At 40.6% G+C, this 10,753-nt stretch overlaps 1 non-coding gene across 1 annotated transcript; it reads right to left on the reverse strand.

Annotated features, from left to right (window-relative positions):
• Nucleotides 1–9,510: 9,510 nt before the first annotated feature.
• Nucleotides 9,511–9,617, reverse strand: LOC112781206 (small nucleolar RNA R71). The gene has a single exon (XR_003191997.1). It is a non-coding gene; the product is annotated as a small nucleolar RNA R71 (small nucleolar RNA).
• Between the last annotated feature and the right edge of the window lie 1,136 nt (nucleotides 9,618–10,753).

Consider the following 10,753-nt stretch of genomic DNA (forward strand, 5'->3'; position numbering starts at 1 on the left):
TTTGAAAACTGCTTCCTAGAGACTTTAATTATGTATTTTTAATTCTCCTTTATTCCATTCGATGCCGTGATCTGTGTGTTGAGTGTTTCAGAGTTTATAGGGCATGAATGAGTTGGAGATTGGAAAGGAAGCTAGCAAAAATGAAAGGAACACAGGAATTTGAGGAGATAACCAGTGAGAAGTGACACGGTCGCATGGCTCACGCGACCGCGCGAAGGAGAGCAAATCGTAGTCACGCGGCCGCATGGCTCACGCGGCCGCGCAGAATGGAAAAGCTCAAGCGACGTGGTAGCGTGGATGACGCGAACGCGTGGCAAGGAAAAGCGCGAATAACGCGTCCGCATGGATGACGCGATCGCGTGACATGTGCGATCTGCATAATTTGCAGAATTCACTAAGGGCGATTTTGGACCTTATTTCGACCCAGTTTTTGGCCCGGAACAGCAGACTAGAGCTAGAGAATATGCAGAAACAAAGGACAACATTCATTCTACACAGTTTTCAGTTTTAGATCTAGTTTTACTCCTTTAGGGTTTTCTCTCTAGGTTTTAGAATTTTAATTTTTAATTGGTCTTAGCATTGGAACATTGAGAAGAGTTATTTCCTTATCAAGACTTCGTCATTCTAGTTCGTTCCCTTAACTTGGTTTTATTCTTCCATGTTCTTTGCTTTGTTCATTTTTGTCATTTGAATACTTTCATTATTATTTAATACAAGGATTATTTCTTCCATTTTAATTTATTTTCCATTCCAATAATCATGTCTTCTTTTAATTCTCTTTCATATGTTATGGATTTATTATTTACAATGAGCGAGTAGTTTCTTCACTTGATAGGGAGTTGATTGAAAGGAACTCTAGAGTTGGAAGAATTGAAAGAGAATTTGTAATTGGGTTAACTGTTGGATTGCTATCCAGTCACTAACACCAATCCCTTTGAACTAAGTGGGTTGCAACTCGTGAATAGATTTAGCATTCCAACTTGTTTGACTTTCCTTTACCTAGTAAAGGATAACTAAACAGCAAAACCATTAATTATAAATTAATCTTGAAATCATCCCATCAATAATAGAGATTCCAACTAATCAACTCCCAGTCAAGGCTTTTATTTATATTATTTAAATTTTCTCAATTTAATTTCCCATCTACTTAACTCAACCTTTTGGAACATCTGATTAATAAAATAGCACACTTTTCTGCAACTCGTTGGGAGACGACCTGGGACTCCAACTCCCGGTAATTTTTAATTCAAACTCTCTGTGATATATTTCTAAATTGATAGGAAGATTTTCGGTGAGTTAAGAACTATACTTGCAACGTAACTATTTTAATAATTTTTAATTCACCAACTTCTGTGCCTCATCAAAAGAGCTTCTTGCTATTGTTTTTGCTCTGGACAAATTCCGAGCTTATTTACTTGGTACTAGAGTAGTAGTGTATTCGGACCATGCAGCTTTAAAGTATCTATTATCTAAAAAGGAGTCCAAACCAAGGCTTATACGTTGGATACTGCTATTTCAAGAATTTGATTTAGAAATAAAGGATAGGAGTGGTAACCAGAATTTAGTGGCAGACCACTTGAGTCGCCTTGAGCACATTAAGGATGATTCTACTCCTATAGATGATAATTTTCCATTTGATAACCTGCAGGCAGTATCTGAAGTATCCCCTTGGTATGCACCTGTAGCTAATTATCTAGTTAGCCGCACATTTCCTCCAAACTTTTCTAAGAATCAAAGAGACAAGCTGAAAAGCGAGTCTAAATATTATATATGGGATGACCCATATTTATGGAGATGTGGCACTGATCAGGTAATTAGACGGTGTGTGCCCCAATCAGAATTCCAGTCCATCTTAGAGGCCTGTCACTCAACTGAGAGTGGAGGACATTTTGGCCCTCAAAGAAGTGCTAGAAAAATCTTAGATTGTGGATTCTGGTGGCCTACTCTTTTTAGAGACGCTGCTGAATTTTGTAAATCTTGCCTCCCATGCCAAAAATTTGGTAATATATCCAAGAGGGATGAGATACCTCAACAATATATGCTTTTCTGTGAAATTTTTTATGTTTGGGGCATTGACTTCATGGGTCCATTTCCAAATTCTAATGGTTATTTTTATATATTGTTAGCTGTGGATTACGTTTCCAAATGGGTGGAAGCAATTCCTACCCGCACTGATGTTGCTAACACTGTTGTTTCCTTTGTGAGAAACCATATTATCTGTCGCTTTGGATCCCCACGAGCAATCATGAGGAATCAAGGCACCCTTTTTTGTAACAGGAGACTAACAGGACTAATGAAGAAGCATGGGATAATTCATAAGGTTGCAACAGCATACCATCCTCAGACTAATGGGCAAGCCAAGGTATCAAATAGAGAGATCAATCATATCTTGCAGAAGATAGTAAAGCCTCATAGAAGAGACTAGAGCACCAGGCTACAAGATGCACTCTGGGCATACAGAACATCATACAAAACACCCATTGGGATGAGTCTTTTTCGCTTAGTTTATGGAAAAGCTTGTCATCTCCCGGTTGAAATAGAGCACAAAGCCTTTTGGGCAGTCAAGGAGTGCAAAATGGGAATTGAGAAAGCCGGAGCTGAAAGGAAGTTGCAACTACAAGAACTGGAGAGCCTTCGCCTAGAAGCTTATGAGAACTCAAGACTACACAAGGAGAAGATGAAGGCTGTACATGACCAGAACATCAAGAGGAAAGAGTTCCAACCTGGGGACTTGGTCCTCCTTTACAAATCTCAACTGAGACTCATGCCAGACAAGTTGAGATCAAGATGGAAAGGTCCATACAGAGTAGAGAAGGCCGAACCGTACAGAGTTTATCACCTTAGCCATCCTTCAAGCTCGGAGCTTATCAAAGTTAATGGACATCGTTTACAGCTGTACCATGGCGAAAAGCGGAAGAAAGACAAGGAACTCAAGATCTTCCTCTTGGAAGATCCCCACATAGCCAAAGACTGAGCTAGTGCAGCGTCCAACTTACGGCCGTTAAAGCAAAGTGCTAGGTGGGAGACAACCCACCATGGTATGATCGTTCTTTTCTCTATTTTTAGTTTTCTTATCCATAACTCTTTTCTTTATTAGTATATTTCGTGCATCTGCATTTACATATTTAAAAAAAAATGCCACGCGACGCGACCGCATCAGCGACGTGTCCACATCGCAAAGAGAGGGGAGAAAAATAAAAACAACAGGAGCGCTGAGCGTGGCTGGAGGAGTGCCAGTGGCACTAATCAGCCCACGCGACCGCGTCGCCGAGCGTCTGCGTCGTATGGCGTAATGACCTCCCACGTGACCGCGTGCCCCACGCGACGCGTGCCCTGATTTTCGACGTAGAAAGGGTGCACAGCTGAAGTTGTGCTAGAGTGGTGCTGGACTGGCACTGGACGCGCAATCCCCCTCATGCGACCGCGTGCCCCACGCGGCCGCGTCGTACCCCATAAACTGCCCACTCACGGATCGCATGCCCCATGCGATCGCGTCACCTAAAATTGGCATTTAATGATTTTGAACAGAGAGTTGTCGAGTGCGAGGCAACCCTCGCGCCACTGCACAAACTGGGTCACACGACCGGACCGACGTGACCGCGTCCCCACCTAGCGCAAGTCGCCACGCGTGCCCCATCATCGGCCTTGCGCCGCACATCTCAACTAATTTGCAATTATATATCTTTCTCCATCATTCCCCCCTAATGTCTACAACCGTGATCTTCCTCATGCATACAAGTTCTTATCTTCTACTCATTTTGCTTTCTTCATCCATAATAACTTTGCATTCCTTGTATCATTATCATTCTATTCTTCCTTATTCTTTCACATGTCTCATTTATCTGTCTTATCTCATTTATCGCTTTTAATGTGCATATAACATCTTCTTTGTTCTCTTTCATTCTTTTATCTTTTTACATTCATATCTTGTCCTTTTCGTGGCCAAGAATGCAAGTAGAATTACTATCAAGCCTTTCACAAATTCATCTTACTATTATAAATTCAATTGCCATCAAACGGATGTTTGCTAAAGTGATTTCATCATGTAGTTAAAGCATTGCATTCACTTGTCAATATGCACAAATTTCACATTAATGAAAAGTATCACGTGGGTTTGCTCAATATGCATATGTGCTATGTCATCCTTTGGATTCAATCACTCCCTTCTCAGTCACCGATAGGCACTACCACTAGCGAAAGACTGAGTACTATGGCGGTTTAACTGCAGTACCTCCAATTAGAGATCATCTTCCTGTAGCAGTACCTTTGCAAAGCTTTCTGCCTTTCAATGGCACTCTGTGAGAGAAGTTCCCACTGCGAAGGGCTAAAAACCATCGAGTCTCCTCAAATTCCAATGTTGAGCACAAGGTTCAAGCTTATCCTGCAGAGTCAATCATCCTAGGCAATGCCTGGTATTCTTTTTCTCTTACTTCTACTGCCTACCCTGCAGTCTTTTTGTCCGTCAGAAGCAATCCCATACAGAAGAGCTATTCAACAGCGAGTCCCCCCTATCCAAAGAAGACGCCTTCAAGACCGCACTCAACCCAGATGACCAATTGCTGAAAGCTGTTCTCAGAGTTATCGCACTACCTGGCAGCCGTGATCTATGGATACCATCGTACCCGCCCTAAGGGTATATTGGCTTCAGCACTTACCTTGGAGGCTCTCGTATGGGCACAGATCATGTCCCATTACGTCTTTCCGAGCACTCACGAGTCTTCCTTCACTGCGGACATGGCCGTTCTACTATGGTACATCCTTACAGACCAGCCTCTGAATTTACCAAGACATATCCGGAATGCCATGGGACACGTACAAATTGCGGGCAACTTACCTTTTCCAGCCTTGGTCTCAGATCTTGTCTCAGCAGCCAGAGTCTTCTACAGAGCTGGAGACACCAAAGCCATGCTCCCACGGGATGATCAGTATGTCCCTAATGGGAAATACCTCAGACTTTCAGCAGCCACTACAAGCCTTCCTACTGCTCCAATTGAAGATATTCCTTCTTCAACACCACAAGCACCTACAACTGATGAACAGCTCCAGCAGATAATCAAAAGGTTGGATCGGCAAGAACAGAAAGCGAAGTTAAGAGAGCGTCGTAACGAGCGCCGATTCAAACACCTCAAGGAGCTACTAAAGGGACACTTCAAGGACTCAGACACCCCGGACTCCACTTCCTTTACCAGCACAGAGAGCCATGATGGTCCCGACTGTGGAGATACTGCTACCAGCCCACCCCTGTTCCTAACAGATGGCACCGAGGACGGTGCAAAGCCTTAAGTGTGGGGAGGTCGGTCAGTACCTAACTTCCGGAGGTAATTTCTCTTCCCTAGCACCAATAAATTAGGATATTTTAGTTAGTTTTTTCTTTCTTTTATAGAATAGGATAAATTGCATAAGTAATAGGTTAGTTGCATGCATGCTATACTTGATTGAAAAGACAATAAGTTTCTTCTAAGACTCTATCTTCGGAATAAAATTTCACTAATTTTTAAAAAGTTTTTTGATAAATTTGCTTGAAGTTGTATTTGGAACATGATTATTTTTGAGCTAAAGAACATACAACCTGTGAAGATTTGAGCCTTTATGCATGGTTACATTATTTAACCATAATTATTTTATTCTTATGTGTTTACTTCTCTATGATTGTAATCTATATTTTATTTTATCTTATATGTCCAATATTTATTATATTTATATAATTGCACATGATTGAGGCCATTATTTGTTTAAACTCACTCATCCAAATTAAGCCTACCCTTTTTAATTAACTTTGTTAATCACTTTGAGCTTTTAAATCCCATTTGTTCTATATTTCACTACATTACTAGCCTTAAGCAGAAAAACAATTGTATATCCCAAATTGAATCTTTGGTTAGCTTAAGATAGAATTGTGTGTGCTAGTTAAGTATGGGAAATTGTGGGAACAAAAGTTATTAAGGGAATGTGTCATGATAATTTAATGGGAATTTGGATACCTACTCATGTGAAACTATAAGAATTAAAAATCTATGTGCATTGATAAGCTATGTTTATTTTTGCTTCTATTTAAAAAAAATGAAAAAAATAAAATAAAATTTTAATAAATAAATGAATAAGGGGACAAAATTACCCTAATGCTGAATTGAAAATTCAAAGATCAATGCACATATGATAAAAAAATTAAAATAAAAAGTTGATACATGAGTATTGATGCCAGGGCATTTTGGCTAGTTTCACTGACCTTTTCTTTACTGTTTTTAGGGTAGTTTCATGCATTTCCTTAGGAAATAAGCTAGTTTTGGGTAGATATTCACTTACATCTTGATTCGAGCATACATTGTGCACCTTACATGATTTCATGAGGATTTTGCATGAATTTAATGACAAATTGGATGTTGCATTTCCCATGACTTGGATTAGAACTTTGATGCACTTTATTGCTTGATTTCAGGACAAAGGAAGCAAATAAGAACCACAATAGTGGCTACGTTAGTTACACTAACGTTAACACTAACGTGGAATGGGAGTAACTTGCAAAGTTAATGAGAAAAGTAATTGCCAATAACGCTCTCGAAGCCATCATTGCCCACGTTAAGAGTCACGTTAACTAAGTTAACGTGAACTCTAACGTGGAAGAAAGGAAATGGAGCCAACGTTAGTGACACTTAACATTATCACTAACGTTGGACCAAGCTCATAAGTGGCCACGTTAGTTGCCACGTTAACTTGGTTAACGTGGCCTCTAATGTTAAGAAAAAAGTAGTAATAATAATAAAGGGGAAGCCATAACGAACCAACTTAGTGGACACTTCCAACTTTATCACAAACATTGCACTAACTTGGAGACACAAGCCCAATAAGCCACGTTAACGTGGAAGCTACGGAAGCCCCACACAGTCCCCCATAAGCCACGTTAACTCCCACGTTAACATAGTTAGCGTGGAAGTTAACGTGAAGAAGGGAGGAGATCGCCAACGTTAGTGACACCCAACATTGTCACTAACGTTGGAATGAGCCCACACAAGCCACTATGAGCCACGTTAACTCCCACGTTAACTTAGTTAAAATGGAAGCTAACGTGGATAAGGGAATGATGAGCCAACGTTAGTGACACTCAACTTTGTCACTAACGTTGGAGATGGCTAGCATGGCCACGTTAGAAGCCACGTTAACCTAGTTAACGTGGACTCTAACGTGAGAAATAGGGGCACATTGGAACGTTAGTGACAATGGTAAGTGTCACTAACGTTCTCGAAGGTTGGAAAACCTACGTTAAAAGAGCCACGTTAACTAAGTTAACGTGAACTCTAACATAAGGAAGGGGGAGACATCTCAACGTTACTGGGAAAGGTAAGTCCCAGTAACGTGTGCAAAGGGCATAGAGGCAACGTTAGTGGCAATGTTTGTGCCACTAACGTTGAAGTTAACGTGGCTCTTACTTTGGTGAGGAACGTTAGTGAAAAAGGTGATTGTCACTATCAATCTCGAACCCATATTTTCACTGAACGTTAACACCACTAACGTCCTGAGCTAAAGTCTCTGCCCACTTCACACTTTCTCTCTGCAAGTAAAGCCAAGCCCAATGAAGAAGAGAAGTGCTTCAAACTCAAGATCCAAAGGCCCATACCCAAGACTTGAAGAGCCAACTAGAAGAACAGAAGAATAGTATATATAGGAGTAGCTTTGAATTAAATTGAGAGTTGGAAATTATAGGGAGCCTGTTGGCATAGAACTACTCTCTGTATTTTACTTTCTCTGCACTTCTAGTTTCATCATATATTCTCCATCTTTGTTTTCATTTTCCAGAGCTATCAACAACTAAACCCCTTTCATTGGGTTAGGGAGCTCTGTTGTACTTTGATGGATCAATACTAGTTTTCATTATTCTTCTTCTATCTTTTCTCTTGATTTTACTTGAAAGCTTTCGATCTTCATCCAATTGGGTAGTTATCTTGGAAAAGAAGCTATTCATACTTAGATCTCTTCTGAACCTTGAAAGAGGAATGAAGAAATCATGCTAGAAATGCTTTCTCATGCTGGACCAAATTGGGTTTAGATGGATATGTGACTATAATCCTCGCAACAATTGATTTGGGAAATGCATGTGGTATAATCAGTGACCATACTTCATCTCTTCTCATGAGCAATTGACCAAGGAATTGGCTATTGATCAAGATTTGAGAGATTGAATTACAAGAAATTCTAATTCGATCACTTAAGATTGCCAGGGAGATCAATGAGTGCATTGATTGAGGAAGAGATGAAAATGAAATTGATCCAGAGAATGCAACATCTCCTGAGCCCAATGAACTCCCCATTTCTGATCTTACCCATTCTCTTTAATTTCAGTCATTTACTTTTATGAGCAATTTCCCCATTCCCATTTAAGATTCTGCAATTTACTTTCCATCATCTACATTCAGCTCTTAATTTCTAGCATTTACTTTTCTGTTATTTACTTTCCCGCCATTTAATTTTCTGCGACTCTCAACCCAAAATTCTGATTCGCTCAACTAGAACATTCCTCTAATTAAAGTTGCTTGATCAATCAATCCTTGTGGGATTCGACCTCACTCTATTGTGAGTTTTTACTTGACGACAAATTCGGTACACTTGTCGAAGGAAATTTGTTATGAGACAAGTTTTCCGTGCATCAAGTTTATGGCGCCGTTGCCGGGGATTGATTGTGCATCAACAATGATTAAATTAGAAGATAACTAGATTGAGCATTTTTGTTTTGTTTGATTTAATTTTCTGTTTGAGTAATTTACTTTCTATTTTAGTTAATTTCTTCCCTTCCCCCTACTTTTTCTTTGTTATTTACAATTCATTTCACTAACCCACTAACTGTTTGATATATTGCATCAATCACACTAACAGTAATTCTGACAGAAATACTTTCTGCATATATTTTCCTTGCTTGTACTTGTTGGTTGTATGATAGGAAGAAGAAGCGGGACTTCAACTTCCTTTGATTCTGAACCTGAGAGGACCTTCTTGAGATTAAGAAGGGAAGCAAGAGGAAAAATAGTAGTTGGTGCTTAGGAAGAGGAGGAATACTTTGAACCAAACATGGAAGAAAACATGGAAAACCATCATGAAGAAGAGACTCACAACCATGGAGGAAGAGGTCGAGCAAATCATGCTGGGGAGGACAGAAGAGTTTTAGGCTCTTACATCAATCCAAACCCAGGAAACTGTGGAAGTAGCATTCAAAAGGCAACCATCCACGCCAACAATTTTGAACTGAAGCCACAGCTCATCACTCTTGTTCAGAACAACTGTTCGTTCAGAGGAAGTGTCCAAGAAGACCCCAATAAACATCTAACCACCTTCCTAAGAATATGTGACACAGTGAAGTCTAATGGTGTTCATCCTGACGCCTATAGACTGCTCTTATTTCCATTCTCACTCAAGGATAAGGCAGCCAAGTGGCCGGAGTCTTTCCCGAAGGAGAGCTTGACAACTTGGGAAGATGTGGTGAACAAATTCTTAGCAAGATTTTACCCTCCTCAACAAATCAATAGGTTGAGAGCTGAGGTCCAAACTTTCAGGCAACAAGATGGTGAGACTCTTTATGAAGCATGGGAGAGGTTTAAGGACATAACAAGGAGGTGCCCACCAGATATGTTCAACAAATGGGTGCAGCTGCACATTTTCTATGAAGGCCTGTCATATGAATCAAAGAAGGCAGTAGACCATTCATCTAGAGGATCTTTGAACAAGAAGAAGACCATTGAGGAAGCCATAGATGTCGTTGAAACTGTAGCAGAGAATGACTACTTCTATTCTTCCGAAAGAGGTAACACTAGAGGAGTGATGGAGCTAAACAATGTAGATGCTCTGCTGGCCCAAAACAAGCTCATTATCCAGCAGCTGGCTGACCTCACCAAGAAGATGGAGAGGAACCAAGTAGCAGCAATCTCCACTGCATCAACAACCCAAGAAGGAGTGAATGAAGAAGCAGAAGGTAGTCAGGAGCAAGCCAACTACATTGGGAATTCACCGAGGCAAAACCATGATCCATACTCCAAGACCTACAACCCTGGAGGAATCACCCAAACTTTGGGTAGGGAAATCAACAAGACCAAAGCCTTGATCAAAGATGCCCAAATCCCAACAATGCAAGCCACCAACATTTCACATCTAGACCATATCAACACCCCAATAACAACACTTCTCCACATCCACATCAAAACCAAAATAACTTACCTCATCCTTCCACCTCTAATCCCGATCTACAATCATTAGATGACAGACTCTCAAGGATTGAGAATCTACTTGAAGGCATAGGCAAAGAGATTCAAGACAGTAAAGCATTCTGAGAAGAAGTGATGTCCAATATGCAGAATCAGGATGCTGCCATCAAGAAACTGGAGACACAAATTGGCTACTTATTCAAGCAAATTCCCAGCCACAACCTTCGCAGTAATACTAACTCAACCAAAAGAGAGGAGTGTCAGGCTATCACCCTTCGGAGTGGGAAGGAACTAAAGGAAACCCCCCAGAAACCACAAGAAAAGAACTCAAATAAAGAGGAAGAAGAGCAGGACGAAGCTCGAGTTCCAACTTTGAGTTCACAAAAAGGGGAAGGAGTGCTGAAGCCAGACATCCCAAGAGTCCCATACCCTCAGCAATTAAAGAAGAAGGTAGATGACAATCAGTTTTTGAGATTTTTGGAAATCTTCAAGAAACTGCAAATCAACATACCCTTTGCTGAAGCAATAGAACAAATGCCACTCTACGCCAAGTTCTTGAAGGAGCTTAT

Source organism: Arachis hypogaea, chromosome 19, assembly GCF_003086295.3.
Source record: "Arachis hypogaea cultivar Tifrunner chromosome 19, arahy.Tifrunner.gnm2.J5K5, whole genome shotgun sequence".
NCBI lineage: Eukaryota > Viridiplantae > Streptophyta > Magnoliopsida > Fabales > Fabaceae > Arachis > Arachis hypogaea.